We start from the raw sequence: 15,888 nt of genomic DNA on the forward strand, positions 1-15,888 counted from the left end.
CGTCGTTTCACAACTCACAGGGTTTGCTGTCGACGCTGAATCAGCGCACCCCAAGATTAATGATCGAGCTCGAAGCACCCAAGAAAAAGAATGATTTTAGCAGAGCGTGGTTTCGATCCACGGACTTCTGGGTTATGGGCCCAGCACGCTTCCACTGCGCCACTCTGCTGTGCCGAGAGAAGCGCGCTCTTCGGTGCGTGACATGGGACACTTGGAAAAGCGTTGTCTGCGTCGCCTACCGTTTAATTAACTGTGTAGCATCTCCCAGCTTGACTTGTCTCGACTTTGCTCGACTGACGCTACGCTGACGCTTGCACGAAGCGATATTTACCGCGATCGTCTCGAGATGCAGCTGCGAGATGCTCAGGATTAACATTGCACTCCACGAAGGTGGAGACATTCGAATGCACTGCCTAGCTACGCGCCCGCAACTAACAAAATGCCGACCCTGCCAGGATTCGAACCTGGAATCTTCTGATCCGTAGTCAGACGCGTTATCCGTTGCGCCACAGGGCCACTGTTTGCGTTTTCTGCTACGAGGCGGGTGCACATCGCAAAGCAACGTGTTCTCCGTGGCTCGGCAATTGCATGTCATCCACTGACAACGGCGGCGCGGCCACTCTGGTCTTCCGCACGCTGCAGGGAGCTGCCACCAAGGAAGGCATCTCTCCTCCTGCTGCTCGGCCACGCAGCGCCTGCACAGCTTAGAGCTTGCCACACATCTGCCGTCGCTGTTGGACAGGTAGCGGAATGCAAGGCGCCCGTTTTTTTGCATTTTTTCGGTGATGACAAGCGGTTGACATGCTTGTAAGTGTAGCATATAAAACAAGAATCGTGTGAAGCATTCGTAGACAGGTGCTAAAGTCGTAGTATGGCCGCAGGTGACGGTCGTATGACGGGTCTGTAGCCACAACAGGTTGGCATGAAAGTGAATACCGCTAACTGTAAGCACTCTGCTGTAGCCCCAGTGGCGCAATTGGTTAGCGCACGGTACTTATAAGGCAGTAGCCGTGAGCAATGCCGGGGTTGTGAGTTCGAGCCTCACATGGGGCGTACTTTTATTTCGTAGCAGCTGACTATGGAAGCATCGGGACGCTAGATTTGAGATGTATCACGTACCTGAGAGACCATAAATGTGCGTGCACTGTAGTCAACGACTGCGTGTTCCTCGGTAGTATTGTGGCTAGTATCCTCACCTGTCACGCGGGAGACCGGGGTTCGATTCCCCGCCGGAGAGATGCGATTTTTATATCGCGAAGGTTGCACGTGTGGCCCGAAAAAGCATTACCGTTGTGATCAAGGAATGTAATTGCTAAAAAATCGTAAGAAAGTCTGCGTCTTAGGAAGTGTTTCTCGTATTCTGCACACGACGTCGTCGTTTCACAACTCACAGGGTTTGCTGTCGACGCTGAATCAGCGCACCCCAAGATTAATGATCGAGCTCGAAGCACCCAAGAAAAAGAATGATTTTAGCAGAGCGTGGTTTCGATCCACGGACTTCTGGGTTATGGGCCCAGCACGCTTCCACTGCGCCACTCTGCTGTGCCGAGAGAAGCGCGCTCTTCGGTGCGTGACATGGGACACTTGGAAAAGCGTTGTCTGCGTCGCCTACCGTTTAATTAACTGTGTAGCATCTCCCAGCTTGACTTGTCTCGACTTTGCTCGACTGACGCTACGCTGACGCTTGCACGAAGCGATATTTACCGCGATCGTCTCGAGATGCAGCTGCGAGATGCTCAGGATTAACATTGCACTCCACGAAGGTGGAGACATTCGAATGCACTGCCTAGCTACGCGCCCGCAACTAACAAAATGCCGACCCTGCCAGGATTCGAACCTGGAATCTTCTGATCCGTAGTCAGACGCGTTATCCGTTGCGCCACAGGGCCACTGTTTGCGTTTTCTGCTACGAGGCGGGTGCACATCGCAAAGCAACGTGTTCTCCGTGGCTCGGCAATTGCATGTCATCCACTGACAACGGCGGCGCGGCCACTCTGGTCTTCCGCACGCTGCAGGGAGCTGCCACCAAGGAAGGCATCTCTCCTCCTGCTGCTCGGCCACGCAGCGCCTGCACAGCTTAGAGCTTGCCACACATCTGCCGTCGCTGTTGGACAGGTAGCGGAATGCAAGGCGCCCGTTTTTTTGCATTTTTTCGGTGATGACAAGCGGTTGACATGCTTGTAAGTGTAGCATATAAAACAAGAATCGTGTGAAGCATTCGTAGACAGGTGCTAAAGTCGTAGTATGGCCGCAGGTGACGGTCGTATGACGGGTCTGTAGCCACAACAGGTTGGCATCAAAGTGAATACCGCTAACTGTAAGCACTCTGCTGTAGCCCCAGTGGCGCAATTGGTTAGCGCACGGTACTTATAAGGCAGTAGCCGTGAGCAATGCCGGGGTTGTGAGTTCGAGCCTCACATGGGGCGTACTTTTATTTCGTAGCAGCTGACTATGGAAGCATCGGGACGCTAGATTTGAGATGTATCACGTACCTGAGAGACCATAAATGTGCGTGCACTGTAGTCAACGACTGCGTGTTCCTCGGTAGTATAGTGGTTAGTATCCCCGCCTGTCACGCGGGAGACCGGGGTTCGATTCCCCGCCGGGGAGATGCGATTTTTATATCGCGAAGGTTGCACGTGTGGCCCGAAGAAGCATTACCGTTGTGATCAAGGAATGTAATTGCTAAAAAATCGTAAGAAAGTCTGCGTCTTAGGAAGTGTTTCTCGTATTCTGCACACGACGTCGTCGTTTCACAACTCACAGGGTTTGCTGTCGACGCTGAATCAGCGCACCCCAAGATTAATGATCGAGCTCGAAGCACCCAAGAAAAAGAATGATTTTAGCAGAGCGTGGTTTCGATCCACGGACTTCTGGGTTATGGGCCCAGCACGCTTCCACTGCGCCACTCTGCTGTGCCGAGAGAAGCGCGCTCTTCGGTGCGTGACATGGGACACTTGGAAAAGCGTTGTCTGCGTCGCCTACCGTTTAATTAACTGTGTAGCATCTCCCAGCTTGACTTGTCTCGACTTTGCTCGACTGACGCTACGCTGACGCTTGCACGAAGCGATATTTACCGCGATCGTCTCGAGATGCAGCTGCGAGATGCTCAGGATTAACATTGCACTCCACGAAGGTGGAGACATTCGAATGCACTGCCTAGCTACGCGCCCGCAACTAACAAAATGCCGACCCTGCCAGGATTCGAACCTGGAATCTTCTGATCCGTAGTCAGACGCGTTATCCGTTGCGCCACAGGGCCACTGTTTGCGTTTTCTGCTACGAGGCGGGTGCACATCGCAAAGCAACGTGTTCTCCGTGGCTCGGCAATTGCATGTCATCCACTGACAACGGCGGCGCGGCCACTCTGGTCTTCCGCACGCTGCAGGGAGCTGCCACCAAGGAAGGCATCTCTCCTCCTGCTGCTCGGCCACGCAGCGCCTGCACAGCTTAGAGCTTGCCACACATCTGCCGTCGCTGTTGGACAGGTAGCGGAATGCAAGGCGCCCGTTTTTTTGCATTTTTTCGGTGATGACAAGCGGTTGACATGTTTGTAAGTGTAGCATATAAAACAAGAATCGTGTGAAGCATTCGTAGACAGGTGCTAAAGTCGTAGTATGGCCGCAGGTGACGGTCGTATGACGGGTCTGTAGCCACAACAGGTTGGCATCAAAGTGAATACCGCTAACTGTAAGCACTCTGCTGTAGCCCCAGTGGCGCAATTGGTTAGCGCACGGTACTTATAAGGCAGTAGCCGTGAGCAATGCCGGGGTTGTGAGTTCGAGCCTCACCTGGGGCATACTTTTATTTCGTAGCAGCTGACTATGGAAGCATCGGGACGCTAGATTTGAGATGTATCACGTACCTGAGAGACCATAAATGTGCGTGCACTGTAGTCAACGACTGCGTGTTCCTCGGTAGTATTGTGGCTAGTATCCTCACCTGTCACGCGGGAGACCGGGGTTCGATTCCCCGCCGGAGAGATGCGATTTTTATATCGCGAAGGTTGCACGTGTGGCCCGAAAAAGCATTACCGTTGTGATCAAGGAATGTAATTGCTAAAAAATCGTAAGAAAGTCTGCGTCTTAGGAAGTGTTTCTCGTATTCTGCACACGACGTCGTCGTTTCACAACTCACAGGGTTTGCTGTCGACGCTGAATCAGCGCACCCCAAGATTAATGATCGAGCTCGAAGCACCCAAGAAAAAGAATGATTTTAGCAGAGCGTGGTTTCGATCCACGGACTTCTGGGTTATGGGCCCAGCACGCTTCCACTGCGCCACTCTGCTGTGCCGAGAGAAGCGCGCTCTTCGGTGCGTGACATGGGACACTTGGAAAAGCGTTGTCTGCGTCGCCTACCGTTTAATTAACTGTGTAGCATCTCCCAGCTTGACTTGTCTCGACTTTGCTCGACTGACGCTACGCTGACGCTTGCACGAAGCGATATTTACCGCGATCGTCTCGAGATGCAGCTGCGAGATGCTCAGGATTAACATTGCACTCCACGAAGGTGGAGACATTCGAATGCACTGCCTAGCTACGCGCCCGCAACTAACAAAATGCCGACCCTGCCAGGATTCGAACCTGGAATCTTCTGATCCGTAGTCAGACGCGTTATCCGTTGCGCCACAGGGCCACTGTTTGCGTTTTCTGCTACGAGGCGGGTGCACATCGCAAAGCAACGTGTTCTCCGTGGCTCGGCAATTGCATGTCATCCACTGACAACGGCGGCGCGGCCACTCTGGTCTTCCGCACGCTGCAGGGAGCTGCCACCAAGGAAGGCATCTCTCCTCCTGCTGCTCGGCCACGCAGCGCCTGCACAGCTTAGAGCTTGCCACACATCTGCCGTCGCTGTTGGACAGGTAGCGGAATGCAAGGCGCCCGTTTTTTTGCATTTTTTCGGTGATGACAAGCGGTTGACATGCTTGTAAGTGTAGCATATAAAACAAGAATCGTGTGAAGCATTCGTAGACAGGTGCTAAAGTCGTAGTATGGCCGCAGGTGACGGTCGTATGACGGGTCTGTAGCCACAACAGGTTGGCATGAAAGTGAATACCGCTAACTGTAAGCACTCTGCTGTAGCCCCAGTGGCGCAATTGGTTAGCGCACGGTACTTATAAGGCAGTAGCCGTGAGCAATGCCGGGGTTGTGAGTTCGAGCCTCACATGGGGCGTACTTTTATTTCGTAGCAGCTGACTATGGAAGCATCGGGACGCTAGATTTGAGATGTATCACGTACCTGAGAGACCATAAATGTGCGTGCACTGTAGTCAACGACTGCGTGTTCCTCGGTAGTATAGTGGTTAGTATCCCCGCCTGTCACGCGGGAGACCGGGGTTCGATTCCCCGCCGGGGAGATGCGATTTTTATATCGCGAAGGTTGCACGTGTGGCCCGAAGAAGCATTACCGTTGTGATCAAGGAATGTAATTGCTAAAAAATCGTAAGAAAGTCTGCGTCTTAGGAAGTGTTTCTCGTATTCTGCACACGACGTCGTCGTTTCACAACTCACAGGGTTTGCTGTCGACGCTGAATCAGCGCACCCCAAGATTAATGATCGAGCTCGAAGCACCCAAGAAAAAGAATGATTTTAGCAGAGCGTGGTTTCGATCCACGGACCTCTGGGTTATGGGCCCAGCACGCTTCCACTGCGCCACTCTGCTGTGCCGAGAGAAGCGCGCTCTTCGGTGCGTGACATGGGACACTTGGAAAAGCGTTGTCTGCGTCGCCTACCGTTTAATTAACTGTGTAGCATCTCCCAGCTTGACTTGTCTCGACTTTGCTCGACTGACGCTACGCTGACGCTTGCACGAAGCGATATTTACCGCGATCGTCTCGAGATGCAGCTGCGAGATGCTCAGGATTAACATTGCACTCCACGAAGGTGGAGACATTCGAATGCACTGCCTAGCTACGCGCCCGCAACTAACAAAATGCCGACCCTGCCAGGATTCGAACCTGGAATCTTCTGATCCGTAGTCAGACGCGTTATCCGTTGCGCCACAGGGCCACTGTTTGCGTTTTCTGCTACGAGGCGGGTGCACATCGCAAAGCAACGTGTTCTCCGTGGCTCGGCAATTGCATGTCATCCACTGACAACGGCGGCGCGGCCACTCTGGTCTTCCGCACGCTGCAGGGAGCTGCCACCAAGGAAGGCATCTCTCCTCCTGCTGCTCGGCCACGCAGCGCCTGCACAGCTTAGAGCTTGCCACACATCTGCCGTCGCTGTTGGACAGGTAGCGGAATGCAAGGCGCCCGTTTTTTTGCATTTTTTCGGTGATGACAAGCGGTTGACATGTTTGTAAGTGTAGCATATAAAACAAGAATCGTGTGAAGCATTCGTAGACAGGTGCTAAAGTCGTAGTATGGCCGCAGGTGACGGTCGTATGACGGGTCTGTAGCCACAACAGGTTGGCATCAAAGTGAATACCGCTAACTGTAAGCACTCTGCTGTAGCCCCAGTGGCGCAATTGGTTAGCGCACGGTACTTATAAGGCAGTAGCCGTGAGCAATGCCGGGGTTGTGAGTTCGAGCCTCACCTGGGGCATACTTTTATTTCGTAGCAGCTGACTATGGAAGCATCGGGACGCTAGATTTGAGATGTATCACGTACCTGAGAGACCATAAATGTGCGTGCACTGTAGTCAACGACTGCGTGTTCCTCGGTAGTATTGTGGCTAGTATCCTCACCTGTCACGCGGGAGACCGGGGTTCGATTCCCCGCCGGAGAGATGCGATTTTTATATCGCGAAGGTTGCACGTGTGGCCCGAAAAAGCATTACCGTTGTGATCAAGGAATGTAATTGCTAAAAAATCGTAAGAAAGTCTGCGTCTTAGGAAGTGTTTCTCGTATTCTGCACACGACGTCGTCGTTTCACAACTCACAGGGTTTGCTGTCGACGCTGAATCAGCGCACCCCAAGATTAATGATCGAGCTCGAAGCACCCAAGAAAAAGAATGATTTTAGCAGAGCGTGGTTTCGATCCACGGACTTCTGGGTTATGGGCCCAGCACGCTTCCACTGCGCCACTCTGCTGTGCCGAGAGAAGCGCGCTCTTCGGTGCGTGACATGGGACACTTGGAAAAGCGTTGTCTGCGTCGCCTACCGTTTAATTAACTGTGTAGCATCTCCCAGCTTGACTTGTCTCGACTTTGCTCGACTGACGCTACGCTGACGCTTGCACGAAGCGATATTTACCGCGATCGTCTCGAGATGCAGCTGCGAGATGCTCAGGATTAACATTGCACTCCACGAAGGTGGAGACATTCGAATGCACTGCCTAGCTACGCGCCCGCAACTAACAAAATGCCGACCCTGCCAGGATTCGAACCTGGAATCTTCTGATCCGTAGTCAGACGCGTTATCCGTTGCGCCACAGGGCCACTGTTTGCGTTTTCTGCTACGAGGCGGGTGCACATCGCAAAGCAACGTGTTCTCCGTGGCTCGGCAATTGCATGTCATCCACTGACAACGGCGGCGCGGCCACTCTGGTCTTCCGCACGCTGCAGGGAGCTGCCACCAAGGAAGGCATCTCTCCTCCTGCTGCTCGGCCACGCAGCGCCTGCACAGCTTAGAGCTTGCCACACATCTGCCGTCGCTGTTGGACAGGTAGCGGAATGCAAGGCGCCCGTTTTTTTGCATTTTTTCGGTGATGACAAGCGGTTGACATGCTTGTAAGTGTAGCATATAAAACAAGAATCGTGTGAAGCATTCGTAGACAGGTGCTAAAGTCGTAGTATGGCCGCAGGTGACGGTCGTATGACGGGTCTGTAGCCACAACAGGTTGGCATCAAAGTGAATACCGCTAACTGTAAGCACTCTGCTGTAGCCCCAGTGGCGCAATTGGTTAGCGCACGGTACTTATAAGGCAGTAGCCGTGAGCAATGCCGGGGTTGTGAGTTCGAGCCTCACATGGGGCATACTTTTATTTCGTAGCAGCTGACTATGGAAGCATCGGGACGCTAGATTTGAGATGTATCACGTACCTGAGAGACCATAAATGTGCGTGCACTGTAGTCAACGACTGCGTGTTCCTCGGTAGTATAGTGGTTAGTATCCCCGCCTGTCACGCGGGAGACCGGGGTTCGATTCCCCGCCGGGGAGATGCGATTTTTATATCGCGAAGGTTGCACGTGTGGCCCGAAGAAGCATTACCGTTGTGATCAAGGAATGTAATTGCTAAAAAATCGTAAGAAAGTCTGCGTCTTAGGAAGTGTTTCTCGTATTCTGCACACGACGTCGTCGTTTCACAACTCACAGGGTTTGCTGTCGACGCTGAATCAGCGCACCCCAAGATTAATGATCGAGCTCGAAGCACCCAAGAAAAAGAATGATTTTAGCAGAGCGTGGTTTCGATCCACGGACCTCTGGGTTATGGGCCCAGCACGCTTCCACTGCGCCACTCTGCTGTGCCGAGAGAAGCGCGCTCTTCGGTGCGTGACATGGGACACTTGGAAAAGCGTTGTCTGCGTCGCCTACCGTTTAATTAACTGTGTAGCATCTCCCAGCTTGACTTGTCTCGACTTTGCTCGACTGACGCTACGCTGACGCTTGCACGAAGCGATATTTACCGCGATCGTCTCGAGATGCAGCTGCGAGATGCTCAGGATTAACATTGCACTCCACGAAGGTGGAGACATTCGAATGCACTGCCTAGCTACGCGCCCGCAACTAACAAAATGCCGACCCTGCCAGGATTCGAACCTGGAATCTTCTGATCCGTAGTCAGACGCGTTATCCGTTGCGCCACAGGGCCACTGTTTGCGTTTTCTGCTACGAGGCGGGTGCACATCGCAAAGCAACGTGTTCTCCGTGGCTCGGCAATTGCATGTCATCCACTGACAACGGCGGCGCGGCCACTCTGGTCTTCCGCACGCTGCAGGGAGCTGCCACCAAGGAAGGCATCTCTCCTCCTGCTGCTCGGCCACGCAGCGCCTGCACAGCTTAGAGCTTGCCACACATCTGCCGTCGCTGTTGGACAGGTAGCGGAATGCAAGGCGCCCGTTTTTTTGCATTTTTTCGGTGATGACAAGCGGTTGACATGTTTGTAAGTGTAGCATATAAAACAAGAATCGTGTGAAGCATTCGTAGACAGGTGCTAAAGTCGTAGTATGGCCGCAGGTGACGGTCGTATGACGGGTCTGTAGCCACAACAGGTTGGCATCAAAGTGAATACCGCTAACTGTAAGCACTCTGCTGTAGCCCCAGTGGCGCAATTGGTTAGCGCACGGTACTTATAAGGCAGTAGCCGTGAGCAATGCCGGGGTTGTGAGTTCGAGCCTCACCTGGGGCATACTTTTATTTCGTAGCAGCTGACTATGGAAGCATCGGGACGCTAGATTTGAGATGTATCACGTACCTGAGAGACCATAAATGTGCGTGCACTGTAGTCAACGACTGCGTGTTCCTCGGTAGTATAGTGGTTAGTATCCCCGCCTGTCACGCGGGAGACCGGGGTTCGATTCCCCGCCGGGGAGATGCGATTTTTATATCGCGAAGGTTGCACGTGTGGCCCGAAGAAGCATTACCGTTGTGATCAAGGAATGTAATTGCTAAAAAATCGTAAGAAAGTCTGCGTCTTAGGAAGTGTTTCTCGTATTCTGCACACGACGTCGTCGTTTCACAACTCACAGGGTTTGCTGTCGACGCTGAATCAGCGCACCCCAAGATTAATGATCGAGCTCGAAGCACCCAAGAAAAAGAATGATTTTAGCAGAGCGTGGTTTCGATCCACGGACTTCTGGGTTATGGGCCCAGCACGCTTCCACTGCGCCACTCTGCTGTGCCGAGAGAAGCGCGCTCTTCGGTGCGTGACATGGGACACTTGGAAAAGCGTTGTCTGCGTCGCCTACCGTTTAATTAACTGTGTAGCATCTCCCAGCTTGACTTGTCTCGACTTTGCTCGACTGACGCTACGCTGACGCTTGCACGAAGCGATATTTACCGCGATCGTCTCGAGATGCAGCTGCGAGATGCTCAGGATTAACATTGCACTCCACGAAGGTGGAGACATTCGAATGCACTGCCTAGCTACGCGCCCGCAACTAACAAAATGCCGACCCTGCCAGGATTCGAACCTGGAATCTTCTGATCCGTAGTCAGACGCGTTATCCGTTGCGCCACAGGGCCACTGTTTGCGTTTTCTGCTACGAGGCGGGTGCACATCGCAAAGCAACGTGTTCTCCGTGGCTCGGCAATTGCATGTCATCCACTGACAACGGCGGCGCGGCCACTCTGGTCTTCCGCACGCTGCAGGGAGCTGCCACCAAGGAAGGCATCTCTCCTCCTGCTGCTCGGCCACGCAGCGCCTGCACAGCTTAGAGCTTGCCACACATCTGCCGTCGCTGTTGGACAGGTAGCGGAATGCAAGGCGCCCGTTTTTTTGCATTTTTTCGGTGATGACAAGCGGTTGACATGCTTGTAAGTGTAGCATATAAAACAAGAATCGTGTGAAGCATTCGTAGACAGGTGCTAAAGTCGTAGTATGGCCGCAGGTGACGGTCGTATGACGGGTCTGTAGCCACAACAGGTTGGCATCAAAGTGAATACCGCTAACTGTAAGCACTCTGCTGTAGCCCCAGTGGCGCAATTGGTTAGCGAACGGTACTTATAAGGCAGTAGCCGTGAGCAATGCCGGGGTTGTGAGTTCGAGCCTCACATGGGGCATACATTTATTTCGTAGCAGCTTACTATGGAAGCATCGGGACGCTAGATTTGAGATGTATCACGTACCTGAGAGACCATAAATGTGCGTGCACTGTAGTCAACGACTGCGTGTTCCTCGGTAGTATAGTGGTTAGTATCCCCGCCTGTCACGCGGGAGACCGGGGTTCGATTCCCCGCCGGGGAGATGCGATTTTTATATCGCGAAGGTTGCACGTGTGGCCCGAAGAAGCATTACCGTTGTGATCAAGGAATGTAATTGCTAAAAAATCGTAAGAAAGTCTGCGTCTTAGGAAGTGTTTCTCGTATTCTGCACACGACGTCGTCGTTTCACAACTCACAGGGTTTGCTGTCGACTCTGAATCAGCGCACCCCAAGATTAATGATCGAGCTCGAAGCACCCAAGAAAAAGAATGATTTTAGCAGAGCGTGGTTTCGATCCACGGACTTCTGGGTTATGGGCCCAGCACGCTTCCACTGCGCCACTCTGCTGTGCCGAGAGAAGCGCGCTCTTCGGTGCGTGACATGGGACACTTGGAAAAGCGTTGTCTGCGTCGCCTACCGTTTAATTAACTGTGTAGCATCTCCCAGCTTGACTTGTCTCGACTTTGCTCGACTGACGCTACGCTGACGCTTGCACGAAGCGATATTTACCGCGATCGTCTCGAGATGCAGCTGCGAGATGCTCAGGATTAACATTGCACTCCACGAAGGTGGAGACATTCGAATGCACTGCCTAGCTACGCGCCCGCAACTAACAAAATGCCGACCCTGCCAGGATTCGAACCTGGAATCTTCTGATCCGTAGTCAGACGCGTTATCCGTTGCGCCACAGGGCCACTGTTTGCGTTTTCTGCTACGAGGCGGGTGCACATCGCAAAGCAACGTGTTCTCCGTGGCTCGGCAATTGCATGTCATCCACTGACAACGGCGGCGCGGCCACTCTGGTCTTCCGCACGCTGCAGGGAGCTGCCACCAAGGAAGGCATCTCTCCTCCTGCTGCTCGGCCACGCAGCGCCTGCACAGCTTAGAGCTTGCCACACATCTGCCGTCGCTGTTGGACAGGTAGCGGAATGCAAGGCGCCCGTTTTTTTGCATTTTTTCGGTGATGACAAGCGGTTGACATGTTTGTAAGTGTAGCATATAAAACAAGAATCGTGTGAAGCATTCGTAGACAGGTGCTAAAGTCGTAGTATGGCCGCAGGTGACGGTCGTATGACGGGTCTGTAGCCACAACAGGTTGGCATCAAAGTGAATACCGCTAACTGTAAGCACTCTGCTGTAGCCCCAGTGGCGCAATTGGTTAGCGCACGGTACTTATAAGGCAGTAGCCGTGAGCAATGCCGGGGTTGTGAGTTCGAGCCTCACCTGGGGCATACTTTTATTTCGTAGCAGCTGACTATGGAAGCATCGGGACGCTAGATTTGAGATGTATCACGTACCTGAGAGACCATAAATGTGCGTGCACTGTAGTCAACGACTGCGTGTTCCTCGGTAGTATAGTGGTTAGTATCCCCGCCTGTCACGCGGGAGACCGGGGTTCGATTCCCCGCCGGGGAGATGCGATTTTTATATCGCGAAGGTTGCACGTGTGGCCCGAAGAAGCATTACCGTTGTGATCAAGGAATGTAATTGCTAAAAAATCGTAAGAAAGTCTGCGTCTTAGGAAGTGTTTCTCGTATTCTGCACACGACGTCGTCGTTTCACAACTCACAGGGTTTGCTGTCGACGCTGAATCAGCGCACCCCAAGATTAATGATCGAGCTCGAAGCACCCAAGAAAAAGAATGATTTTAGCAGAGCGTGGTTTCGATCCACGGACTTCTGGGTTATGGGCCCAGCACGCTTCCACTGCGCCACTCTGCTGTGCCGAGAGAAGCGCGCTCTTCGGTGCGTGACATGGGACACTTGGAAAAGCGTTGTCTGCGTCGCCTACCGTTTAATTAACTGTGTAGCATCTCCCAGCTTGACTTGTCTCGACTTTGCTCGACTGACGCTACGCTGACGCTTGCACGAAGCGATATTTACCGCGATCGTCTCGAGATGCAGCTGCGAGATGCTCAGGATTAACATTGCACTCCACGAAGGTGGAGACATTCGAATGCACTGCCTAGCTACGCGCCCGCAACTAACAAAATGCCGACCCTGCCAGGATTCGAACCTGGAATCTTCTGATCCGTAGTCAGACGCGTTATCCGTTGCGCCACAGGGCCACTGTTAGCGTTTTCTGCTACGAGGCGGGTGCACATCGCAAAGCAACGTGTTCTCCGTGGCTCGGCAATTGCATGTCATCCACTGACAACGGCGGCGCGGCCACTCTGGTCTTCCGCACGCTGCAGGGAGCTGCCACCAAGGAAGGCATCTCTCCTCCTGCTGCTCGGCCACGCAGCGCCTGCACAGCTTAGAGCTTGCCACACATCTGCCGTCGCTGTTGGACAGGTAGCGGAATGCAAGGCGCCCGTTTTTTTGCATTTTTTCGGTGATGACAAGCGGTTGACATGCTTGTAAGTGTAGCATATAAAACAAGAATCGTGTGAAGCATTCGTAGACAGGTGCTAAAGTCGTAGTATGGCCGCAGGTGACGGTCGTATGACGGGTCTGTAGCCACAACAGGTTGGCATCAAAGTGAATACCGCTAACTGTAAGCACTCTGCTGTAGCCCCAGTGGCGCAATTGGTTAGCGAACGGTACTTATAAGGCAGTAGCCGTGAGCAATGCCGGGGTTGTGAGTTCGAGCCTCACATGGGGCATACATTTATTTCGTAGCAGCTTACTATGGAAGCATCGGGACGCTAGATTTGAGATGTATCACGTACCTGAGAGACCATAAATGTGCGTGCACTGTAGTCAACGACTGCGTGTTCCTCGGTAGTATAGTGGTTAGTATCCCCGCCTGTCACGCGGGAGACCGGGGTTCGATTCCCCGCCGGGGAGATGCGATTTTTATATCGCGAAGGTTGCACGTGTGGCCCGAAGAAGCATTACCGTTGTGATCAAGGAATGTAATTGCTAAAAAATCGTAAGAAAGTCTGCGTCTTAGGAAGTGTTTCTCGTATTCTGCACACGACGTCGTCGTTTCACAACTCACAGGGTTTGCTGTCGACTCTGAATCAGCGCACCCCAAGATTAATGATCGAGCTCGAAGCACCCAAGAAAAAGAATGATTTTAGCAGAGCGTGGTTTCGATCCACGGACTTCTGGGTTATGGGCCCAGCACGCTTCCACTGCGCCACTCTGCTGTGCCGAGAGAAGCGCGCTCTTCGGTGCGTGACATGGGACACTTGGAAAAGCGTTGTCTGCGTCGCCTACCGTTTAATTAACTGTGTAGCATCTCCCAGCTTGACTTGTCTCGACTTTGCTCGACTGACGCTACGCTGACGCTTGCACGAAGCGATATTTACCGCGATCGTCTCGAGATGCAGCTGCGAGATGCTCAGGATTAACATTGCACTCCACGAAGGTGGAGACATTCGAATGCACTGCCTAGCTACGCGCCCGCAACTAACAAAATGCCGACCCTGCCAGGATTCGAACCTGGAATCTTCTGATCCGTAGTCAGACGCGTTATCCGTTGCGCCACAGGGCCACTGTTTGCGTTTTCTGCTACGAGGCGGGTGCACATCGCAAAGCAACGTGTTCTCCGTGGCTCGGCAATTGCATGTCATCCACTGACAACGGCGGCGCGGCCACTCTGGTCTTCCGCACGCTGCAGGGAGCTGCCACCAAGGAAGGCATCTCTCCTCCTGCTGCTCGGCCACGCAGCGCCTGCACAGCTTAGAGCTTGCCACACATCTGCCGTCGCTGTTGGACAGGTAGCGGAATGCAAGGCGCCCGTTTTTTTGCATTTTTTCGGTGATGACAAGCGGTTGACATGTTTGTAAGTGTAGCATATAAAACAAGAATCGTGTGAAGCATTCGTAGACAGGTGCTAAAGTCGTAGTATGGCCGCAGGTGACGGTCGTATGACGGGTCTGTAGCCACAACAGGTTGGCATCAAAGTGAATACCGCTAACTGTAAGCACTCTGCTGTAGCCCCAGTGGCGCAATTGGTTAGCGCACGGTACTTATAAGGCAGTAGCCGTGAGCAATGCCGGGGTTGTGAGTTCGAGCCTCACCTGGGGCATACTTTTATTTCGTAGCAGCTGACTATGGAAGCATCGGGACGCTAGATTTGAGATGTATCACGTACCTGAGAGACCATAAATGTGCGTGCACTGTAGTCAACGACTGCGTGTTCCTCGGTAGTATTGTGGCTAGTATCCTCACCTGTCACGCGGGAGACCGGGGTTCGATTCCCCGCCGGAGAGATGCGATTTTTATATCGCGAAGGTTGCACGTGTGGCCCGAAAAAGCATTACCGTTGTGATCAAGGAATGTAATTGCTAAAAAATCGTAAGAAAGTCTGCGTCTTAGGAAGTGTTTCTCGTATTCTGCACACGACGTCGTCGTTTCACAACTCACAGGGTTTGCTGTCGACGCTGAATCAGCGCACCCCAAGATTAATGATCGAGCTCGAAGCACCCAAGAAAAAGAATGATTTTAGCAGAGCGTGGTTTCGATCCACGGACCTCTGGGTTATGGGCCCAGCACGCTTCCACTGCGCCACTCTGCTGTGCCGAGAGAAGCGCGCTCTTCGGTGCGTGACATGGGACACTTGGAAAAGCGTTGTCTGCGTCGCCTACCGTTTAATTAACTGTGTAGCATCTCCCAGCTTGACTTGTCTCGACTTTGCTCGACTGACGCTACGCTGACGCTTGCACGAAGCGATATTTACCGCGATCGTCTCGAGATGCAGCTGCGAGATGCTCAGGATTAACATTGCACTCCACGAAGGTGGAGACATTCGAATGCACTGCCTAGCTACGCGCCCGCAACTAACAAAATGCCGACCCTGCCAGGATTCGAACCTGGAATCTTCTGATCCGTAGTCAGACGCGTTATCCGTTGCGCCACAGGGCCACTGTTTGCGTTTTCTGCTACGAGGCGGGTGCACATCGCAAAGCAACGTGTTCTCCGTGGCTCGGCAATTGCATGTCATCCACTGACAACGGCGGCGCGGCCACTCTGGTCTTCCGCACGCTGCAGGGAGCTGCCACCAAGGAAGGCATCTCTCCTCCTGCTGCTCGGCCACGCAGCGCCTGCACAGCTTAGAGCTTGCCACACATCTGCCGTCGCTGTTGGACAGGTAGCGGAATGCAAGGCGCCCGTTTTTTTGCATTTTTTCGGTG

The 15,888-nt window shown here is 53.1% G+C and overlaps 40 non-coding genes across 40 annotated transcripts; 16 read left to right on the plus strand and 24 right to left on the minus strand.

The window, feature by feature from the left end:
- Positions 1 to 97: 97 nt before the first annotated feature.
- Trnam-cau (transfer RNA methionine (anticodon CAU)) lies at positions 98 to 169 on the minus strand. Its single transcript has one exon. It is a non-coding gene; the product is annotated as a tRNA-Met (tRNA).
- Positions 170 to 443: 274 nt separating this feature from the next.
- Positions 444 to 516, minus strand: Trnar-acg (transfer RNA arginine (anticodon ACG)). The gene has a single exon. It is a non-coding gene; the product is annotated as a tRNA-Arg (tRNA).
- Positions 517 to 961: 445 nt separating this feature from the next.
- Trnai-uau (transfer RNA isoleucine (anticodon UAU)) lies at positions 962 to 1,053 on the plus strand. Its single transcript is given in 2 exon segments — positions 962 to 999; positions 1,018 to 1,053. It is a non-coding gene; the product is annotated as a tRNA-Ile (tRNA).
- A 417-nt stretch (positions 1,054 to 1,470) lies between these two features.
- On the minus strand, positions 1,471 to 1,542 carry Trnam-cau (transfer RNA methionine (anticodon CAU)). Its single transcript has one exon. It is a non-coding gene; the product is annotated as a tRNA-Met (tRNA).
- A 274-nt stretch (positions 1,543 to 1,816) lies between these two features.
- Positions 1,817 to 1,889, minus strand: Trnar-acg (transfer RNA arginine (anticodon ACG)). Its single transcript has one exon. It is a non-coding gene; the product is annotated as a tRNA-Arg (tRNA).
- Positions 1,890 to 2,334: 445 nt separating this feature from the next.
- Trnai-uau (transfer RNA isoleucine (anticodon UAU)) lies at positions 2,335 to 2,426 on the plus strand. Its single transcript is given in 2 exon segments — positions 2,335 to 2,372; positions 2,391 to 2,426. It is a non-coding gene; the product is annotated as a tRNA-Ile (tRNA).
- Positions 2,427 to 2,538: 112 nt separating this feature from the next.
- Positions 2,539 to 2,610, plus strand: Trnad-guc (transfer RNA aspartic acid (anticodon GUC)). The gene has a single exon. It is a non-coding gene; the product is annotated as a tRNA-Asp (tRNA).
- A 233-nt stretch (positions 2,611 to 2,843) lies between these two features.
- Positions 2,844 to 2,915, minus strand: Trnam-cau (transfer RNA methionine (anticodon CAU)). Its single transcript has one exon. It is a non-coding gene; the product is annotated as a tRNA-Met (tRNA).
- Positions 2,916 to 3,189: 274 nt separating this feature from the next.
- Positions 3,190 to 3,262, minus strand: Trnar-acg (transfer RNA arginine (anticodon ACG)). The gene has a single exon. It is a non-coding gene; the product is annotated as a tRNA-Arg (tRNA).
- A 445-nt stretch (positions 3,263 to 3,707) lies between these two features.
- Positions 3,708 to 3,799, plus strand: Trnai-uau (transfer RNA isoleucine (anticodon UAU)). The gene is given in 2 exon segments: positions 3,708 to 3,745; positions 3,764 to 3,799. It is a non-coding gene; the product is annotated as a tRNA-Ile (tRNA).
- Positions 3,800 to 4,216: 417 nt separating this feature from the next.
- Trnam-cau (transfer RNA methionine (anticodon CAU)) lies at positions 4,217 to 4,288 on the minus strand. The gene has a single exon. It is a non-coding gene; the product is annotated as a tRNA-Met (tRNA).
- A 274-nt stretch (positions 4,289 to 4,562) lies between these two features.
- On the minus strand, positions 4,563 to 4,635 carry Trnar-acg (transfer RNA arginine (anticodon ACG)). Its single transcript has one exon. It is a non-coding gene; the product is annotated as a tRNA-Arg (tRNA).
- A 445-nt stretch (positions 4,636 to 5,080) lies between these two features.
- Trnai-uau (transfer RNA isoleucine (anticodon UAU)) lies at positions 5,081 to 5,172 on the plus strand. Its single transcript is given in 2 exon segments — positions 5,081 to 5,118; positions 5,137 to 5,172. It is a non-coding gene; the product is annotated as a tRNA-Ile (tRNA).
- Positions 5,173 to 5,284: 112 nt separating this feature from the next.
- On the plus strand, positions 5,285 to 5,356 carry Trnad-guc (transfer RNA aspartic acid (anticodon GUC)). The gene has a single exon. It is a non-coding gene; the product is annotated as a tRNA-Asp (tRNA).
- Positions 5,357 to 5,589: 233 nt separating this feature from the next.
- On the minus strand, positions 5,590 to 5,661 carry Trnam-cau (transfer RNA methionine (anticodon CAU)). Its single transcript has one exon. It is a non-coding gene; the product is annotated as a tRNA-Met (tRNA).
- A 274-nt stretch (positions 5,662 to 5,935) lies between these two features.
- Trnar-acg (transfer RNA arginine (anticodon ACG)) lies at positions 5,936 to 6,008 on the minus strand. The gene has a single exon. It is a non-coding gene; the product is annotated as a tRNA-Arg (tRNA).
- A 445-nt stretch (positions 6,009 to 6,453) lies between these two features.
- On the plus strand, positions 6,454 to 6,545 carry Trnai-uau (transfer RNA isoleucine (anticodon UAU)). Its single transcript is given in 2 exon segments — positions 6,454 to 6,491; positions 6,510 to 6,545. It is a non-coding gene; the product is annotated as a tRNA-Ile (tRNA).
- A 417-nt stretch (positions 6,546 to 6,962) lies between these two features.
- Trnam-cau (transfer RNA methionine (anticodon CAU)) lies at positions 6,963 to 7,034 on the minus strand. Its single transcript has one exon. It is a non-coding gene; the product is annotated as a tRNA-Met (tRNA).
- Positions 7,035 to 7,308: 274 nt separating this feature from the next.
- Positions 7,309 to 7,381, minus strand: Trnar-acg (transfer RNA arginine (anticodon ACG)). The gene has a single exon. It is a non-coding gene; the product is annotated as a tRNA-Arg (tRNA).
- A 445-nt stretch (positions 7,382 to 7,826) lies between these two features.
- On the plus strand, positions 7,827 to 7,918 carry Trnai-uau (transfer RNA isoleucine (anticodon UAU)). Its single transcript is given in 2 exon segments — positions 7,827 to 7,864; positions 7,883 to 7,918. It is a non-coding gene; the product is annotated as a tRNA-Ile (tRNA).
- Positions 7,919 to 8,030: 112 nt separating this feature from the next.
- On the plus strand, positions 8,031 to 8,102 carry Trnad-guc (transfer RNA aspartic acid (anticodon GUC)). The gene has a single exon. It is a non-coding gene; the product is annotated as a tRNA-Asp (tRNA).
- A 233-nt stretch (positions 8,103 to 8,335) lies between these two features.
- On the minus strand, positions 8,336 to 8,407 carry Trnam-cau (transfer RNA methionine (anticodon CAU)). The gene has a single exon. It is a non-coding gene; the product is annotated as a tRNA-Met (tRNA).
- Positions 8,408 to 8,681: 274 nt separating this feature from the next.
- Positions 8,682 to 8,754, minus strand: Trnar-acg (transfer RNA arginine (anticodon ACG)). Its single transcript has one exon. It is a non-coding gene; the product is annotated as a tRNA-Arg (tRNA).
- Positions 8,755 to 9,199: 445 nt separating this feature from the next.
- Positions 9,200 to 9,291, plus strand: Trnai-uau (transfer RNA isoleucine (anticodon UAU)). Its single transcript is given in 2 exon segments — positions 9,200 to 9,237; positions 9,256 to 9,291. It is a non-coding gene; the product is annotated as a tRNA-Ile (tRNA).
- A 112-nt stretch (positions 9,292 to 9,403) lies between these two features.
- Positions 9,404 to 9,475, plus strand: Trnad-guc (transfer RNA aspartic acid (anticodon GUC)). Its single transcript has one exon. It is a non-coding gene; the product is annotated as a tRNA-Asp (tRNA).
- A 233-nt stretch (positions 9,476 to 9,708) lies between these two features.
- Positions 9,709 to 9,780, minus strand: Trnam-cau (transfer RNA methionine (anticodon CAU)). Its single transcript has one exon. It is a non-coding gene; the product is annotated as a tRNA-Met (tRNA).
- A 274-nt stretch (positions 9,781 to 10,054) lies between these two features.
- On the minus strand, positions 10,055 to 10,127 carry Trnar-acg (transfer RNA arginine (anticodon ACG)). The gene has a single exon. It is a non-coding gene; the product is annotated as a tRNA-Arg (tRNA).
- A 649-nt stretch (positions 10,128 to 10,776) lies between these two features.
- Positions 10,777 to 10,848, plus strand: Trnad-guc (transfer RNA aspartic acid (anticodon GUC)). The gene has a single exon. It is a non-coding gene; the product is annotated as a tRNA-Asp (tRNA).
- A 233-nt stretch (positions 10,849 to 11,081) lies between these two features.
- Trnam-cau (transfer RNA methionine (anticodon CAU)) lies at positions 11,082 to 11,153 on the minus strand. Its single transcript has one exon. It is a non-coding gene; the product is annotated as a tRNA-Met (tRNA).
- A 274-nt stretch (positions 11,154 to 11,427) lies between these two features.
- Positions 11,428 to 11,500, minus strand: Trnar-acg (transfer RNA arginine (anticodon ACG)). Its single transcript has one exon. It is a non-coding gene; the product is annotated as a tRNA-Arg (tRNA).
- Positions 11,501 to 11,945: 445 nt separating this feature from the next.
- Positions 11,946 to 12,037, plus strand: Trnai-uau (transfer RNA isoleucine (anticodon UAU)). The gene is given in 2 exon segments: positions 11,946 to 11,983; positions 12,002 to 12,037. It is a non-coding gene; the product is annotated as a tRNA-Ile (tRNA).
- A 112-nt stretch (positions 12,038 to 12,149) lies between these two features.
- Trnad-guc (transfer RNA aspartic acid (anticodon GUC)) lies at positions 12,150 to 12,221 on the plus strand. Its single transcript has one exon. It is a non-coding gene; the product is annotated as a tRNA-Asp (tRNA).
- Positions 12,222 to 12,454: 233 nt separating this feature from the next.
- Positions 12,455 to 12,526, minus strand: Trnam-cau (transfer RNA methionine (anticodon CAU)). The gene has a single exon. It is a non-coding gene; the product is annotated as a tRNA-Met (tRNA).
- A 274-nt stretch (positions 12,527 to 12,800) lies between these two features.
- Positions 12,801 to 12,873, minus strand: Trnar-acg (transfer RNA arginine (anticodon ACG)). The gene has a single exon. It is a non-coding gene; the product is annotated as a tRNA-Arg (tRNA).
- A 649-nt stretch (positions 12,874 to 13,522) lies between these two features.
- On the plus strand, positions 13,523 to 13,594 carry Trnad-guc (transfer RNA aspartic acid (anticodon GUC)). The gene has a single exon. It is a non-coding gene; the product is annotated as a tRNA-Asp (tRNA).
- Positions 13,595 to 13,827: 233 nt separating this feature from the next.
- Trnam-cau (transfer RNA methionine (anticodon CAU)) lies at positions 13,828 to 13,899 on the minus strand. The gene has a single exon. It is a non-coding gene; the product is annotated as a tRNA-Met (tRNA).
- Positions 13,900 to 14,173: 274 nt separating this feature from the next.
- On the minus strand, positions 14,174 to 14,246 carry Trnar-acg (transfer RNA arginine (anticodon ACG)). Its single transcript has one exon. It is a non-coding gene; the product is annotated as a tRNA-Arg (tRNA).
- A 445-nt stretch (positions 14,247 to 14,691) lies between these two features.
- On the plus strand, positions 14,692 to 14,783 carry Trnai-uau (transfer RNA isoleucine (anticodon UAU)). The gene is given in 2 exon segments: positions 14,692 to 14,729; positions 14,748 to 14,783. It is a non-coding gene; the product is annotated as a tRNA-Ile (tRNA).
- Positions 14,784 to 15,200: 417 nt separating this feature from the next.
- Trnam-cau (transfer RNA methionine (anticodon CAU)) lies at positions 15,201 to 15,272 on the minus strand. The gene has a single exon. It is a non-coding gene; the product is annotated as a tRNA-Met (tRNA).
- Positions 15,273 to 15,546: 274 nt separating this feature from the next.
- On the minus strand, positions 15,547 to 15,619 carry Trnar-acg (transfer RNA arginine (anticodon ACG)). Its single transcript has one exon. It is a non-coding gene; the product is annotated as a tRNA-Arg (tRNA).
- Positions 15,620 to 15,888: the final 269 nt, after the last annotated feature.

Source organism: Schistocerca serialis, chromosome 9 (genome assembly GCF_023864345.2).
Source record: "Schistocerca serialis cubense isolate TAMUIC-IGC-003099 chromosome 9, iqSchSeri2.2, whole genome shotgun sequence".
NCBI lineage: Eukaryota > Metazoa > Arthropoda > Insecta > Orthoptera > Acrididae > Schistocerca > Schistocerca serialis.